General features: G+C 41.3%; 1 protein-coding gene and 1 long non-coding RNA gene across 2 annotated transcripts in view; one reads left to right on the top strand and one right to left on the bottom strand.

The window, feature by feature from the left end:
- The window catches only part of LOC144248900 (uncharacterized), a 29727-nt gene extending 24718 nt beyond the window's left edge, over positions 1 to 5009 (top strand). The window contains exons 6-7 of the mRNA XM_085561182.1: positions 1146 to 1359; positions 3948 to 5009. The gene's annotated coding sequence lies outside the window, so the exon portion shown is untranslated. The remainder of the gene's footprint in view (positions 1 to 1145; positions 1360 to 3947) is intronic.
- Positions 5010 to 12399: 7390 nt separating this feature from the next.
- Positions 12400 to 16062, bottom strand: LOC146768234 (uncharacterized). Its single transcript, XR_014952283.1, has 3 exons — positions 15849 to 16062; positions 14608 to 14752; positions 12400 to 12559 (listed from the first exon to the last, which is right to left on the bottom strand). It is a non-coding gene; the product is annotated as an uncharacterized LOC146768234 (long non-coding RNA).
- Between the last annotated feature and the right edge of the window lie 1794 nt (positions 16063 to 17856).

Below are 17856 nucleotides of genomic sequence, written 5' to 3'. Positions count from 1 at the left end.
AGTTGCATCAAGGGTGTGGCTAATGGGGGTTTCTTCAGATTCAGCCCGTCTCCTGCCGTTTGCATCCAAAGAGGACAAAGACAGGAATGATAAGATTGCAACACTCTGATTCTTCTGAAAAACTACAGCAACCAGTCCTTATATAGTCTAGCAAATATAAAATAAGTCAGGTTTCCCTTATATCCACTCCTTGTTTTGCCCTATGGAGGTGTCTCTAACCTTAGCCAACTTTTCTACATTTATTCCTATATGTTACACAAATTAAAACAAAGATAGGCAGAGGCTGACTAGACAAGTAACTGTACAGGGCCATTCTCCGGTGTGAAATGAATTGTCATAGAGTAGATTGTATCCATCAAAATATGGAAGTCTCTCAGCCTACAGACTGATGTGGTTTCATCCTATGAGGAGCACTCCTTGCCCTCTGCTGCCTCTCCAACTGTGGAAGAGTACAAGGCATTCTAGCCTGGGTCTGTTTGTATAAATGAATAATGCAGATGATCTAGCACAATGTACAGGGAACACTCCCTGCACAATTGACCAACATGAGCATGGTCTTAGCTATTTCCCAATATTTTGAAGTCATCAGTTCTGTTCCTTACTCATCTCAGTGCACACAGATTCAATAACCAAGGTATCTGAGTAGGTATATATTCCTTTTTAGTCAAAAAAAAGCAGAGATGATTGTCAGTTCCTTTCTCCCAGCCCTGTTAGTAAATACCCTAGTGTTTATACACACTTCCTTGCTTCTTTCTTCTCTGTGATCCCAGAAATATGCCACTAAAATAGTTACCTTGCATATTTTCCACAGGAAAACTAAGCCAAATAGCAAAGCTGTCACTGAAGAGAAGGGGTAAAGCATTTTTCTGTCATGTGCTTTGAGATTTAGTCCCCCAAGGGTTTTAACCACAGAGTAGATGATCATTTTTATTTAAAGCAAAACAAGTCATAATGCTTTTTGAAAAATTCTATCATATTTTATTCAGCACTGCATAGCTAAATAATAAAGTCTGGTCAATTCAATCTGATGAATGTAACCTAAATCCCAGAGATATTGCAACTGCACTGAAACAAATTTCAGAGGACATGGACAGGTAACCAGCTGATCTTTTTATCACACCTTTAACTGTCAAAATCTTTCTCAGGTAAAAGTTTTCTGCAGCATGTTGGAGGCTGTCAACAAATGTGACTGAGCAGAAGAGCATCTTCTGGAAATCAGAGATGTCACAAAGTGCCAGAATTTCCAGCAATGGCATCTTTCTTTTCTAATGAGGAGGAGCCAGTGTAAATGCCCCTGAGGAAGACCAAAAGGCAGTTTGGTCAACATAGCAAGGTACAATATTGAAGACTGATATTTGGGTAAGTGACCTGGTGTTGGAGGATTTGATTTGTGAAGTAAAACAGCTGCAACATAAGCCCTGTCATTGTCACTGCATCTGTTTCTGGGCATTTCCTGTGATCCTGTGGACTGAATATCCACTACTCATTGGGGTATGCTACATATGCCCCTGGAGCACATCTTTCAGCTTAGCTCTTTTTGGAAGAAACACAGATTTCTCACCCAAAGTCCATAGCATGAGGAGGATCAGCCTCAGAAGCACACTCCTGATCCATATCAAAATGCTTGCCCACAATCTGCAGTTTCCAGAAAAAAGGGGAAGCAATAAGTAATAATTTTAATCTTTAGAAGACAAGACAAGACCTAGAACTTCAGTCTTTGAAGTTTCCAAACTGGGCTGACCCCAAATCCAGAACATAAACAGACCCAGTCTTTTATGGGCTACCTAGAAAACCACTTGATATGAAAATGGCAATGGGTTGAGAATGCCAAGCACTTCCCATTACCCAGTGATACTGCAAAGTAAACAACATACACAGGACCTGTAATAAAAATAACAGGCTAAAAGCAGCCAGGCAGCTCTTCAGGGAGCCATTACAGTGGTACACATCAGCAGGTAGGCAGGGTGCGAACCAAGGCTGGCCACTGCATCCACAGAAATAAGGTGCTGCAACTCAGGACAAAGTTAGTTAGTCCACAAACCAGATAATTAAGAGCTGATATCCCATTTTATGTGCTGTCTAAACATGGCTACAAAAAGAGGTTGTGAAGGGCCACCTGAATGCTCTGAGCTTTTTCTTCCTTCCTATTTGTAGCATGGTCCTCAACATACCTCAGGATATCTATTTGATCTCAGCTCTCTAGTATTTACCTCTTGAGCTCCCAACAGCTTTGATGGCAGTATTCCCTTTCTGTTGAGACAGATGAGCAATTCTTTGGGCATTTCAGTAAGCCTTCCAGAGGTACTTAATATACAGCTGTCTCTGTTGCTTCCTCTTCTCCAAACTCAGAGTCAGTCCTTAAAATCCTCATGTGACTTGACAGCAAGAGGATGTGAACCTATAATCAATTCCGTGTGTACACTCCCACCTCCATCAGACCCCCAGCTACCAGTGTGTGATATCCTGCACTGCTGGCAAGAACACAATATCCTGGTGTAATAGAAAGCATACCATAAAAGTGCCCAGGGATATATGAGGATAAAGAGACCTGCCTCCTGCCAATTCTTTTTCTGAAATAGGTCAGATTGCATAGGTTACTTCACATTCTCCATCATCCCATCCTCATAAGCAGCTCCCCAAACTTACAAGCTCCTCATCATTTGATTTCATGCATTACTTCCTTTCCCAGCCACTTCTGCAGAACTAGAGACCCAATTCATTTAAAAAATGAGACCCAGATCATTTAAAAAATGAGACCCAGAGCAAGAGCATTAACTTTTCCAGACCTGCTTCCTTCCTGACCTTACTGCTTATTTGACTGTAAAACAACTGATGCTGCAGTTTTCAAAGAGGTGAGTGTGGACCACAATTTCTATTCCCAGTCTGTGGGAGTGGGAAAGTGACTTTGGCATAAATACATGCAATTTGATACTTTAAATATATTTTAAACCAGCTCCTTTTCCTTTAAGCCTAATTTCCTCTGAAGATAGAAATTTATCACCAATGACTCAAGCTTCCTCAAGGTTTTATCAATTTAAACCTCAATAATGTTCTTCCTTCATGGGTTCATGCTACATTGCCTAGCCCTTGCTTATCCAGCCAGCACTTGCTCATGCAAACCAATACTTTGGCTTTTCTGGCTTATTTGTGTGACTGCTTTTTCATTGTGTACCTTGCCCAATCTATTAATTTCAGATGGGGGTCTTGTGGAATTAAAAAGTCTGCAAATGGATTTATTAATTTTTTTAAAAAATCTGTTTAAAATCGTGCCTGTTTTCTATATGGTTGCAGAATACAGAAATGCTTCTTCTATGGAGCAGGCAACAAATGCCTGGAGCTCCCAGCAGTGGAATGACTGAAGACTGTTTTTCTACAAATTATTTTGCTTTCTCCCTTTGTTGCCTGTCATCTGCAGTACACTCCTGTGTCCTCCAACACCAGCTGAATTAGAGGCAGCTGGTATGGAGATATGTCCATGGTAATTGGCCACATGGGCTAATGGTGATACAACAGCTTCAGCATCTCCTCTTTACCTATCACCTGATTTCACAAGGCTTGGGAGGTCCTTGCTCTTCCATGGTATTTGGTTAAAATTAGTCAACAGGAATGGGGATCAACAGATGGAATGACTGCATGAATCTTTCTTCCAAATTAAAAAATTGGGGGCTGGCAAGAAGCTGTGATTGTGTGCCTTGAAACAGCTGAAATGTGTCCTTGATGTTCTATCTAGTGCCTCAGGAATAATGACAGGTTTAGAGAATGCAATTCTGTGACCTTATTTGAATTGTAGCACACTGCAGTGTGTCTGAACAGCTCTCTCCAGGCTTTTTTTTGGTAAGTTTAAAGAGACTATATCAGGACATCAGTGTGGTCCAAGGTTATCAGAGTTGTTACAGCTCATGGCAGAAGCATATCAGCTCCATGATTCTGATGTTTGTCATTCACAGATCTGCCCCGACCTTTGTTTTTATCTCTGCATCTCACCCTGAAGCTAACATGAAGTACAACAGAAGCCAGGTCTACTTGAGCAAGCCCACACTGAAGTCAGAGGGCTTCCTTGGAGAGTCCACTGCTGGCTCACAAGGACTTCCCCCAGGAAAGGAAACACAAGGAGGTTGTGTTTGTTTTGCACTTTCTCAAAAACCAGAAGAATGACCATAAGTGAACAAAAGTCTTATCTGAGTATGGAGAAGGAAGTAAGGGGAAATGAGAATTACAATGAAAAAGTCTTAAAACCTCATAATTTCTATGTGTGGACTCAAAAATTAGATGCTGAAGTAGAAGCCAGAGCTTCAAAAGCTGGAAGTCTGTGTAAGACCAACCTTCCCTATGTAAAATGGGGATAACAAGTAGCACAAATACCTAAAGAATTTTTAAGAATAACAACTTAATAACCACATGGTGCTTTACATCCAGGGAGAGCTTCAGGAATGCTAAATGTTCTTAAAATCTTGACATTCCACAATAATGTTGGTTTGATATCTGCAAAGGGGTGTTTTCTGTTTCAGGGACCAGCTGTACTCTCACTTCTTAAGTGAAGGTTCTTCCCTGAAATAGAAAGATAACCAGGTTGATGGGATAGAGCACTGGCATTGCTGCTCTGTTCACTCTTAATTACTGGTGTGGTGACAAGAGCAGTATGTATCAAGCCAGTCCAGCCAGGAGATCTTACCACAGGCTGGCTAACCTCTACATTAATATTAACATCTGACACTTCATTTTCTAGAAGGGATTAAAAGAAGGGCAAAACCTTGGGGGAGGCCACTTGCTTATATGTATGGGTCAAGGTGGGAGGAACAGAGGCCATGAGCAGAAAGTTCCATGGCTTGAATTGGTTCAACCCTCCCTTTTGCCTGTGATGTGGAGCCCACTCAGACTTAATTGGAGCCAAGTGTGAAAGAGGGCAATGAACTCAGGTGGGGTTTGTTGCATAGTGGTTGCATGTGTGCCTCTAGGCAGGTCCAAAGCACAAAAGAAAAAAAAAAAAATCACTGCTCTTAGTAATCAGAGTGGAATGACATAGTTGCTTTCTTTCCATTTTGAAACAAAAATCCAGCCTGAGTATTTTAAATAGCAGCATTTCTCTAGGAAAGGCATTTGTTTACTTTAGTGCCGGTAAAATTTGTCAGAACAAGAGTATGGGAAATAGAAAGCCTGGTGTTATTCACAGAACAAGTATAACAAGTTCTGCAAGTTCTCTTCCAATGTTTCACCAATTCACTTTGCTCAAAGTTGGCAGATTAGACTTCATCCTATACACAGTACAGAGGTTTTCTTTAGTTTACGAATTAGATACTGCAGCCTTTATAAATCTTTATAAATCTGGGTCTAACACATAGAAGTACCTCCCACCCAAATTGCAATGGCATTGCTAACAGGCACCAGTTTTGCTGGAGACAGGGCCAGGATATTGAGAAACTTGCTCTGCTGACACTTGGCCCAGAAGAGCAGAAGTCTCTGGCCATCTCCTGCAGGACCTGTAGCCCACACTCTGCAAGAATTTTATTTTACCAAAGCTGCACTTTTCCCCATGGTGCCCAGCCTTGCTGGGAAGGATATTGCCGTAGGATGTGGTGATGCATGTGAGCAATTTATAAAAGAGCTCAAGTTCATTGAGGGTTGTTAAATACTGGGACACAAACACAACTGTTGACTCAGGAAAGACATAACAGCACAGCAGCAATTGGGATTGTTTGGGATGGAGAAAGAGAGGTGTCATAGAAACACAGATTTTAGTTTGATGCAGTACAGCCTATTTCCCCTAAATTAAGCAAGCAGAAGTGGAAGTCCTTAGGCATCATTCTCCAGCTTTTAAGGTATTTACATATACAGAACACCTCCTTCCCCTGGGGAGTGAACAGCCTTTATCCACCACAACTGGAGCTATTTTTAAACAGCAGAGAAGGCTTTTCCAGTGTCAAGTCATGAGCTGCTCTCTCCCTGAGCTCATGGAATGGGACACATATTCTGTCCAGCTACTAAAAATATTTGTGGAGTGTTGGATGTATAAGGACTGACAGATGTCTCAGATATCCATAGAGGTGAGTGATAATTTGAGTTGAGTTCCCTTGATTTGGCTTTGATACCAGGCTGCTGCCAATGTCTTTCTGGCTGTTGACTTTATTCCCACTTGACACAAACCTATCAAGGATACGTGGGATCACATCAACTCAGAGGTACAGGATGGGAAGAGACTTTAATATTTGCCCCTAATGCTACAAGGAAAAGTTCTAATGTTGGCCATGTATTAAGCAACACGTTTTACTAGGAGCTTCATTTCACTAGGAGCTTCCCTGACTCCACAGCATTACTCATGGAGAAGGGACCTTTTTACCATGAGTAAAGCCTTTGGAATTTTGCCTCTGGTGTGGAACACTAGGTAGCCACACTGAATATGTAAATATCTGCTTTGTACGATATGTGCATAACATTAGGAAAACACTATGGAACAAAGGGCAAAATAAGGAAGGTTGTTCAACACCTCAATCTACATTCAAACTGCTGATTTACAGAACCAAGGGACAAACTCTTGATCTTATGTTCCAACAAATTGCAGGAACATGATGCTGACAAATTATCTAAGGAATGTGGTCCTCGAAGAACTTATCAAACCTGTCCATAAGTCCATCCATGTGCAGAGGCATTGAAATTCTTGGACAGCACTAAGAAAAGAGACCAGACTCCATAGGCACATGCATGGCTTCCACAGATTCTAGAGAAGTCTCACAAAAGATGAGGATACTCAAGACCTTTGTGGCTTGACCTTCCTTAATCTCAAGCAGCAGATTCCTCAAATTAATTTACAATGACAGAGAAGGAAAGATGGCAGCATTTGATCTTTTGCTTTGCTGTGGAAAAGGAGAGCATATAATAATGCAGAAAACACATTTTCTCTTCTGCCTGAATGTTAGTACCACTATAGGAAGTCAAATTCATCAAATTATAGCCTCGTGAATCATATATTTAACTGACTTTGCAGGGGAGGCAGAAAGGGAAGAAGAGGAATGGAATTTGTTTCAGTCTTGTCCTCATGACATAAATAAATAAAAAGAGGGAAAAAACCTATTTTAGTTATTTTTCCTGCAACAGAATGGTGTTCAATGACTACACAGCAGCAACACAGGTATCATTATCACAAAAATACACATAGGTTCTTTGACTGCCTTAGTTTCATATAGGGATTGCAATCCACAATGAGATGTGAGAAGGTGGTTAAGAGCAGAGAAATTAATAAACGTGTTATTTTAATGAGCAAATTCTGCAGTCTACACCATATTATCTCACTAACTCCACTTGAAATTAAACAACATCCAGTCTGAATTATCTGCTCAGTTCCTGTCCTTCACAGAGGTGTCAACAAGAGGGCAGAAGCTGATTTTTATGATGTGAATCAGGTCTAGTGGAAACTATTACTCCTTACATTTCAGCAGTGGGTTGTCCTGATAGATGGTATAAAATAAAGACTATCCCTGCCCTAGGGGGTTGCAGTCTAAAAAAAGACCAAAGGAAAGTATTTGTCTCTTGCAAAGTGATTTATTCAATTGGTTCTCTGAGTTTACTTTGAAGGTGGGTACATTTGTTATGTAAATTCTAGTTTCTGTGAGAATCACAGAATAGGCCATACTGATGTATGCTGATTCCAGAAGTTGTATTGGGTTTAAAAATGAAAAAAAAAAAAAAAATCCTGTCTGTTCAGACATTTTGAAGTTTAAATGATTTATTGGTAAAAAATAAATTTTATTTCTAGACTTCCTTAAATAATGTGGATAAATAAAACATCTTACGTACAAAATGTGTCACTTCAAGAAGTTATTCTTTCTACACTTTCTGTTAGGGAAAAAATACAGGGAAAAAACTGTTCTGAAGCAAAAATATTTCAAACCTAAAAGCTGCCAGCAGCCTGCTGTTCGGTAAACTCTACCACATTAGACAAACTAATAATTTCAAGAAAGAGTGATAATTGTGAACAAACCCACAGCAAAGCAAAGTGCTGGACTAATTGTTGGATCAGGTAACCTGCAGGACTCTGATTTAGTGTTTGAGGTCATAATTGGGTTCCTGACCACCTGCTTTGGTCACTGGAAATGAATGCAGCTGGACTTGGCTGGTCACTCTGTCAGACATTTGCTGAAGGATGCATCGAGTGCTCTTGTGAGCAGTTGGTTGCTGTTCAGGCTTAAGTCAGTGTAAATTGTTGCTGAGCTTAAGTCTTGCTGCCAGTAACACCAGAAGTAGTAAAGGCTCTTAGGTAAAGAAATAGGATTTCCTCTCCTTTGTCACAGGGCTTTCTGAAGCACAACAGCGTGAATGTGTGTTAGATAATCTACAATTCAGAATGCTTCCTACACGGAAGAGGCAAAAAAAGTAACATGGCTTAGTAGAGTCTGCAGGCTTTGTGTCAGAAACCTGGTGCCCCAGTGCATGTATCTGCTCTGCATCCTTCAGCTGAGGGCATAACCTTTGACCCTGCACTTTGCTTTCCTTTAGATAATGATATCTACCCTCTTTTTAAAAAATGTTTTAAAATATACATGTAAGATAGGTTGGAGCATTACAGAGCAAGCACACAAACAAATATACACACACCCAGACAAGCCACAGTGATACATAAAATGCAGACACTCCCATGCAGAGAAATGTACTGATGACCTTAGGCTAATGACTGGAGCCTGGGTGGTACTGCTGGCATTCACAGAGCACACACTCAAATAGCTGTGCAGGTCTGCGCAGGCAGCCAGAGAGCCTTTTTGCATGGGGCTGGCTAGCGTGGATGTTCCCAGGCATGCTGAGCCATTTGGGGTAGCTGGCAGCTGCTGGGATGCTGCTGGGCAAGCAGCTCTGCCAGCTCTTCTCTAGCCTCAGAGGGCAAAGCTTATACTCACAAGTAAGGAAAGGGGAGAACAGTTCCCACTTTTTAGAGAGCTGGGGGTTTTATTTACTTATTTATCAAAGCTGCTATTTCATTTAAAGTCCATATGTACTTACCAGGAGCTTTGCTAGATCAAATGTGGCGCAGCCACTGGTGAAGTCTCAGAAGTGTCTCTCATTCAACACTTCCCACAGTGGCAAAGGGCCTGGCCTCTCCCGCATAGTTTACAACTGCTGTGTTTGGAAGTGTGGAAAGGAAAAGCCTTGGGAGGAGCAAGAAAAGAAAAGGAAAATCAGTTGTGGAGAATTTCTAGTTCCCGAATTTTAAGTGCAATTTTAAAGCAATCAGAAATAGTTCATTCTAGATAAGCCCATGTATTGTAATTTTCGAACTTCCAGAGTCCTCCCACAGGATATCAGGTTATTACTATATTTTACCAGAAACAAATTTCACAGGTATATAGTATTTTCAGTACCCAGCACTGTACCTTGCTCTGCTGAGAGGTTAAGCCAAGCAATAACTCCTTCACTGGCTGTCAGCTTCAAGTCTTGCAGCAGCTCAGCTGAGTCTTGTTCTCATGTATTGTTTGCTAGATCACCTACAAACTTGTGAAGTGAAGCCATTGTTCCTTAAAAGAAAAAGGTCTAGTGATGCTCCTGGTCTCTATAAACGGAGCCTTTCCTCCAACCTTTGTGCAGGGCTCCTGTCCAGTCTTTAGCAGGGTGTTTCAAGCTGTCCTTGCTAAGCCCGCTAGCACATGCTGAATGGCACCGGTCAAATTACTGCATCCACGTTGTTCTGGTTAGAATCATAAGCTGAAATTGACTCCATCCCAGTAGGAAGAGGCTTACCACACACTTCTCCCCTTAATCTAAGATCTTGCCCAGACACAAGTTCAGTCACATGTGAACAGCACTGTTAGTGAACCAAAAGAGTATGTGAAACTTTAGACCCATCCTACCTCATAAACAGGGTTCAAGTTCAGAAGTTATTCGGAAGCTGTTTATAGCAGCTCTGTACAATCAATCAAACCAAAACCAAAAGCATGCAAACAGTGATCGATGCCTGAACTCAAGCACCTCAGCATGCTTTTGGCTGTTCCATATCCAAACTCATGTGTATTCAAACAGGATGCTACTTTGCAAGCTCCCAGGTTGCATTTGATCCTGAATAAAACTGCTTTATCAGGCAATGCAATCCAAGGTGTGCTTATAGGAGACTGAATGTGTTTAATATGCAGGCAAATAACTTTATCACCCTTGACTCACTCTATTGCTTTGTCTTTCAACACATTTGACATTATGGGATCTTCCTACATTTCTGCTCCAGCAGCACCTCCTTCCCTGCTACTACTAACCCTTCAGGCACTGCTTCTAGTTTGGTGACTGCTAGTTCCCAAAAACAAAAGATTATTGTAACCTGGCTTCTGAGATGAAACAATCTTGTTGAATACTAGACAGTCACCTCAGAGAGAGAGATAAATGTTTTGTACTGAAAGAGATTTCCACTGAACTTCTCTTCAAACCAAAGAAAAACAAATAGATTTAAATAATGTATTAGATTAATACAGAATTTCTACATATTTCTTTAATGAAACAGATTTATAGGAAATTAGGTTTCTTGAGTTCATCCGTTCTTGGAACAACTCCCTTTTCTGCTCTCAAGATAGCAATGAATTTTATAGATCTGTCAGAATTTCTCAACAAATGTTTGTAATAGTTAAGACACATTCCACTTCCAAAAGCTCTTTAAAGGCAAAGGCTGCTCTTCATTTTTTTGATGCTTGATACTCTGTGTTTGGCCAGCATGACTCAGCGTGGGAGCATGATTTCTATTCCCTGAATGGATGACTCAGTCTGTACATACAAGAACAGTGCCTGAAGAGCACACAGCACATTGCATGCAGAAAAAGATAAGGAAAATAGAATCCCCTAAGAGTCTGCTTTAGACATATTAAACATACTCTGTAGATATTATTGGCTTTTTCTATGTAAGAATATAAATGATCATGAATTTAAGGGAAAAAAAAATTAAAATCATTAACAGTTCTTATCCTCACCTTGGCACAAAATTATTTACAGTTCTTTTGGTTTTTGGGGTTTGTGTTTGTTTTTATTTTGTTTTGTTTGTTTTTGTTTGTTTTCTTGGGTTTTTTAGGGGTCTTTTTTGTTTTTTTTTTTTCTTTTTTTTGTAAATGCATTTAATGAATAGGTTGGCACTTGTGTCTGGAGAAATAAAACTCCCCTCAAATATTCCTGTGTACAAATGTGATAGCTAGTCCAGTTCCTTGATGCACCCTTAGAAGGAATCAGACGGTGACCATGCTACAAAGAGCATAAGGAAACAGTGCACAAACACTATCTCGCAAGAAGTCAAGTAAAATGGACTTAGCAAACATGCTTGCCAAAACCAAAAGCAAACATTCCCAAATGACATCAGACCACAAACTCCAAGAGATGGGATGATTGCAGCGACCCTCAGTGTACAGAGGCTTTCCCCACTAAACACCTTGACAGAGGATTGCTCTTAAAACAGTTCACATGGGGCTTACTGCCTTTATGGAACACTCAAATGGAACATTCTTTGTGGAACATTCCCCAGTTTCTCCCTCCGGAAGCAATAGAAGGCTATGGAAGCATAGCTTTAAGTCTGTAGAAATGCTTGACCAACATCTGCTGTATTTTAATATTTTGGTTTTATGGATGCTGGAAAATGAAGACACAGAAAAATATGATTAAAGCTGGTATTTTTTTCTGTCCAATGTAACAGTTATTAGATGTTCTTAATTTTATTCTGTTCACTGCCTAGATATAATAGCCAGAGACCAGGGAAAAAGACATCTGAGGAAGAAAACAGACAAAAGCCGGGCTGCCTTGAGTCAGAGCCCAGGTCTCTCAAACTTGCAGTAGCCTGCAGCACACCTTGACCACAGCACTCAGACACCCCAGGCAAAGAGCCCAGTGGCTAAAGAATATGGCTAGCAGGAAAAACAGACAACTGAACACCGGTCACCCCACATTCCCACTGTGGGCAAATTATTGTAGCTTGTGTTTGCCAAAGTTCATGGGTGCCATGAGGGTCTAGTTGTCTATATGGCACTGGCCTCTTGCCTTCCTAGAGCAAGATGTATCCATCTGTAGAGCCAGACATTATTGCTTTCCTCAGAAGACTTTTGGGAACTTTTAAGGATGCTACTTGAGACTTTTACCTGAAAAGTGAATCATTATAGTTCATTACCAGGTCTGAATTTTTAAATAACAAAATAGAAGTCTCAGTCACTTGATTAAAAGATGATTAAATACCAGCACACACCAATAATTTGCTTCAAAGGACCCAAGGCATATGATTTAGGAATAAAGAATGCTTATGACTCTTGTACAGGACTTGCCAATAGCCCTGCTCATGTCATCTAGGAAATTTAGTCCTTAGCTGGCTTCTTGCTGAAAGGGTTGTGGTGAGGCAGGCACATTTGTTTAGTGTTGATGGTCTCGCTCTGAGCTGTACTGTTCTGGGACAAGAGAGATACTTGCCTATTGTGGCTTCTTCAGGAAGTTCAGCTTGAGAAAGGACAGCAGGTAACAGAGGTGCTGAGGTGTTCTGGGGGCTGAACCACAGCCTGTGAGACCCAAGAGAGTTTTTCTTCTCCATGTCAGGATTTGAGCCCTGCAGAAGCACCTGTCATTTGCACAGCTGTTAAAAATATATTAATTCAAGTCATACAAATCACTAAAACTTCCACATTCAATCTAAAACTACAATTCAGCTGAGCTGAGTGACTCTCAGAGGGTACAAATTACGTCTTGACTTAAGACAGTCTGTAGCACATGAAGACAGAATCCAGCTCCTAATCAACGTTTTCTTAGGTTGGCTATGCCAAATTTTCTTTAAGGACTTTTGTCCTCTAGAGCATTATTTCCTTACTTTTCCTGCAACCTTGAAGCTTTTCAGGGGTGTTCAGTTCTCTAGGGTCATGAAGTTCTTCTCTGAGGGCATCACCTGATAAGGGAATGATTTGTTTTCTATCCTGCTGTCTGGCATCCTTCTGTGAAACCTGTCTGACTCTGACGCATGCTGTTGAAGTTGTGCTGTTGTTAATAATTGGACTGGTCATATTTTACATACTACATGTTTATAAATAAGAGTTTGGACAACAGTTGTTCTAGTGTGAACCCATAGTATTTTGTGTCTTTCTTAAATCTGCTGCCTTGGTTTAACAGAGAATTCCAATCTATTTTAAGGAAAAATGTCATGCTCATTGGTGCTGCATGAAAACTATAAAAATTGATATTGAAATGACTGGTAAATAAATAAATGAGAAAGAAGTAAAAAAAAAAAAAAAAAAAAACCACAAAAGGTGGTGATCTATAGATACAACACCAGAAGGCAAAGAAGCAGAATCATATTAAGATGACCTGATTACTAAAACCAATCATGCTGTTGCTGAGTGATAGAGTTTTGAATGTTTGTGGCTTGCAAGACTAGATACAAATATATCTGAGCAGACACAGGGAGGAAGGGGAGGAGGGAAAGGTGCTATAGTGGTTCATCACTGGGAGCTGGGGACTCTCTGCCACCTTCCACACAGAGGCTTTCTCATGTCCTGCACAGAGTTAACTAAATTCTAGGACTACTAGCAGGAGCATTTTGTGGATGCCTCTAGGCTGTTTCTCTCTCTGGTTGTCTGTGAAGGCCAGGTTTGGAGTGCAGGCCATGCCAAGAAAGGTTCCCTGGGGAATATCACTGGATCATTGCTCATTTCAAGCAGTCCCAAACATGGAGTCAGATTGCCATGCACAGCTCAAAGCAGCTTTTCTGCAAGAAAAATTACAATCTGTGGCCATTTGGCCCTTGGCAATTTTCTACCACAGTACAGTAAAACTTTTTCTATTAGCAGTTATTTGTACCAAAAGTATTTCTTTTCTCTGTTAGACATCTTTATACTTGCAGCATCAGGGAATGCCACCAGAATAAACACTGCTTTATAAGCCTGTGGAGTTTATGATATGGGTGGGAGCTGGGAAAAATGCTTTGTCTGTGCCTTGCCAACTCTGTGGTAGCATAAAGCAGAAGCCAGACATCAAAACATTGAGAGAATGCAAAACAGACTTGACAATATTTTGCACTTGCCAGAGGCTTACTCAAATTTGGAGAGGTAAATGTATTTATAGCTGTTTTCAGAAGTGTCTAACACTGAACTGAACTGTGCACAAGTAGTTAGTGCTTTCAATACTTAAACTTCAAAGGAAAGAAATAGTTCCATAGATATAATTCAGATATAAACACTGCCATCTTTGCTGTTACAAGTAATTATTTCACTACCTACCAAGTATTGCAGATGTCACAATTAATTTAAGTAGCTGATTCTTGCCATCTACAACCTAACCTCAGTAATTTACAGTTACATCAGACAGGATTTCACCTGACACCTAATTCCTACATCACTGAAGCATATTGAACACTGGGGAGGAATTCCCTATGGAGAAGCAACTCACCCAACAATAACCTTATCATGAAGCAAAACTTGAGCACTGGGAGAAGTGTTTTACACTAATCTACCTTCCTCACAGCATCTCTATAGCAGTGGGGAATTCTGTAACCATGTTGTGACCATTATGACAGTGTAAAGGTCAGAGGAGCAGCCACAACACTTTGTTCCACATGAAACAAGGAGCAGAGACAAAGTAGCTTTTAATACCTACAAGAGGCTGTTTGGGACAAACCAAAAACCTTTACCATACCTTGATGATAGTTTTGAGTGGATTTCTTTCTTTTTGAAAAAAGCACTGCAGAATAGCTTTTTCCTCTACAGTTGGCACAGTACTCCACTAGGTAGGCTTAAAAATGGAATTCCACCATCAGCCTTGAGTATGTTGCAATATATTTCTGCAAGAAGAATAAAAATAATTCTATTTTTTTAAAAGAAATATACCTTGAATTATGCCCACTGCTCATTACATCTGTGTGTATAGTGTATTACAAACACCCTCACACTTCAAAATATCTTAGTGACCTGTGTATATATTTGAGGTGATTTTCTTTTGTCTCTTTTTGTCCTGCTTATAATTTTCTCTCTGTGTATGTCCATGTTCAGATGTTGTTGAACCAGGTGTTCAACACCTTTAGTGACTCCCTTGCTATTTGAGGAAAATATCATTTTTCATATAATGCTACTACACCTCATGCTACTTGCAGCTTGTTTTCCTAAGGTAATGAGGCTACTGTAATTGTGCAGTGTGTGTGTATGTTTATGTGTATGCATAACTTGACTCGGTCTCCTCCCAGCAATCTTTGACCTGGCTGGCCTGCCAGTCCAATGTAACAAACATATGGCAGCTTCAGATATTGTCAGCTCCACCAGCAAGGGAAATAGGCCAGCAGATAGTGAGAAGAAAACCCCCATCAATTCCCCCACTGAGAAGGCTACAGCATTGTTGCCCCAGATGGGTGCAAAGAACGAAACATCCTGAACTCTAGTTGTGGAAAACAAAGTGTGATTTTTCATCTAATTAGATAGCAGATAACACACTACAAGACAAAACTATAGGAAACCAGACTCCACCACCTCCACAGCTCTCAGATGACTTGGGCACCACCTAGGTATGGGTTAAGGTTTAGGCTGACTCTTGACACATGGCCACTCTCATGTTCCTCATTCAGGGGACCCCAACTCAATTTTTGCATCACTGAAGTGTCTACTGAACATTCAAGAAAAGTTCTCTATATCCCTGAAGAAGTGGAGCCCTTCTGTAGGCACAAGGGACATCATGGTTTACAGCTTAACCTCGGATGGTACATGCCATTTTCTTTCCTCTTTATTTAAGGTGCTCAGTAATTTGCTACTGATGCAATGACTGACAATTACAGCACGTTCCAAGCTATGGCTGTGAATTCAGAGGTAGAGGCAGAGAGCGGAGAGTTCCCTGACCCAGTTTGCCTTAGCTGATGATAGCTATTAATAACTTAGATCTCCAAAGCTTACCTGGGGGGCTCAACTCTTTCTGTAGTCCAGGGAATTGACTACATTATCAAGGCTACAGAGGCCCTGTGTACCAGTCAGTGAAACAGCATTTTTCCAATTGTCTAGTCAGCTTGCAACAGCACACCTTCTTTTGTGCTCTTGGGCTGCTCCACCCATGGTCAGAGGCCACGTTGTCTGTTAGCAGCACAGCTGATCCATCAGCAGGCAGACATAGCTGGGGAAAGAGCACACAAGTCCTGCCGACTCATCAAGAAGTATTACTTCCTCTTACCCAACTGGCTGCAAATTGCTCTGTCTTTCTAAAATGCCGATTAGAGTTGGATCAGCAAATGCAGCCTTCCATACTGTTCATTTTCCTTGTGGGAATGCCTTGTTCCTATAATAGCAATGCCTTCATAAAGCCAGGTTTTGTAAATCGTATCTCAAATAGGAAGGGACCCATAGGGATCATTCAGCCCAATTCCCTGCTCCTCATAGGAATACCTAACACTAAAATGCATGACAGCATCCTCCAGACACTATTTGAACTCTGACAGGCTTAGTGCCACAACCACTTCCCTGGGGACTCTGCTCCAGCACCCAGATATCTTCTCAGTGAAAAAGCTTTTCCTAATGCTCAATCTGAACTTCCCCTGATGCAGCTTTCTTCCATTTCCTCACATCCTCTCGCTGGTCACCAGACAGACAAGAGCAGCACCTCCCTTTCCATTGTCCCTTTGAGAAAATCATAGGCTCCACTGAGTTCTCCACTCAGCCTTCTCTAAACTGAACAAGACCAGTGGCAGCTGCTCACTTAACCTTGGCAACACCTCCAATCTTGGTGAGCCATCATCTTCATCAGTGTTTGCTTTGACTTCCAGAGGCTTGTACCTATTGTACATGGGATGAGTGGAGACTAAATATTGCTTTATGATAAGCATAGCTTGTGGTTTATCTGAACAAGAGGCATAAAAATTAGATAACCAAACAGCACACAGAATAATGCCTTACCCACATTTCACATGAGTATTTCTGCCAAAGCCACTGACCACGTCAGAGATCGGCAAGAGTACAGCGGCTTCACAACAGAGGATAAGACAGAGCCAAGGTGTGATCCCAGTGCAAGATGTGCCATCACCACTTAGAGTGCCACCCCAAAGGAATAATATGGTCAAGTAACAATCCCTTACAGAGCAAGCTAAAGGATCAGGTCCAGACGATTTTTCAGAGTCCAGTCAGAAGGAGCAGGAGGCAGAGCTAGAGGTCCAGCCAGGTGAACAGTCAGAGACAGCACTGAGTGCAAGCATCGCTTTAGGTCACAGTATAGGTCAAACAAGAACCAAAGGCTCAGAACTGTGTCTGAATTGATCTTTTGGGTCCACTGGCAGAGGGTGTGGGAGAGGCCCAGGTGAGTCTGATCTGGGCTGTTAGGGTCTAATAGTTCCCTAAGGGCACTGAGAAGAATTTAAAATTTTACTCATAGTCAGGTATCAGGAAAATAGCTTTAGCTGTTCATGCAGTTTCTTCTCTGTTTTTGTCTATCTGTCCATCCAGGCCTTCAGAAGAAGCTTCCACAAAACCTTCTCTGATCCAAGATTAACAGGATGTGATGGAGCAATCACAGTGTGCACCTGCACCCAGGAAAAGCCACTACCAACACGGGTGGAGCCACAGGCAGTGACACCAGCTGGGAAAGAGTGATTCACAGGTGATGGATTACCACCCAGCACTGGGAACCATCTGCAGGACAAAGGCAAATCTGTGCTGATAAATGAAACGCTTTTTGGTTTCTAGGTCAGCAAAGCAGATTTATTGCAAAGAGTACCTGCTAATTGATTAGCTCTTCAGCTTGAAGATGAGCCAGCCTGCAAACCCAGGTTTGCTTGCAGTAGAAAGCAGTGTGGAGATGTGAGGCATGGGAGAACTGGGGGAAGAATGCATGGACATTTCAGTGTCAGAACCTGTCCAGAGCTCATTCTCACGCTGCGGAGATAAAAAATAATCCTAGGAACTGCAAAACACACAGAAC

The sequence above is a fragment of the Lonchura striata genome, chromosome 2, assembly GCF_050655825.1.
Source record: "Lonchura striata isolate lonStrDom1 chromosome 2, ASM5065582v1, whole genome shotgun sequence".
Taxonomy (NCBI): Eukaryota; Metazoa; Chordata; class Aves; order Passeriformes; family Estrildidae; genus Lonchura; species Lonchura striata.
The sequence above is the reverse complement of the archived record's forward strand: the minus strand, read 5'-3'. Positions and strand labels throughout refer to the sequence as shown.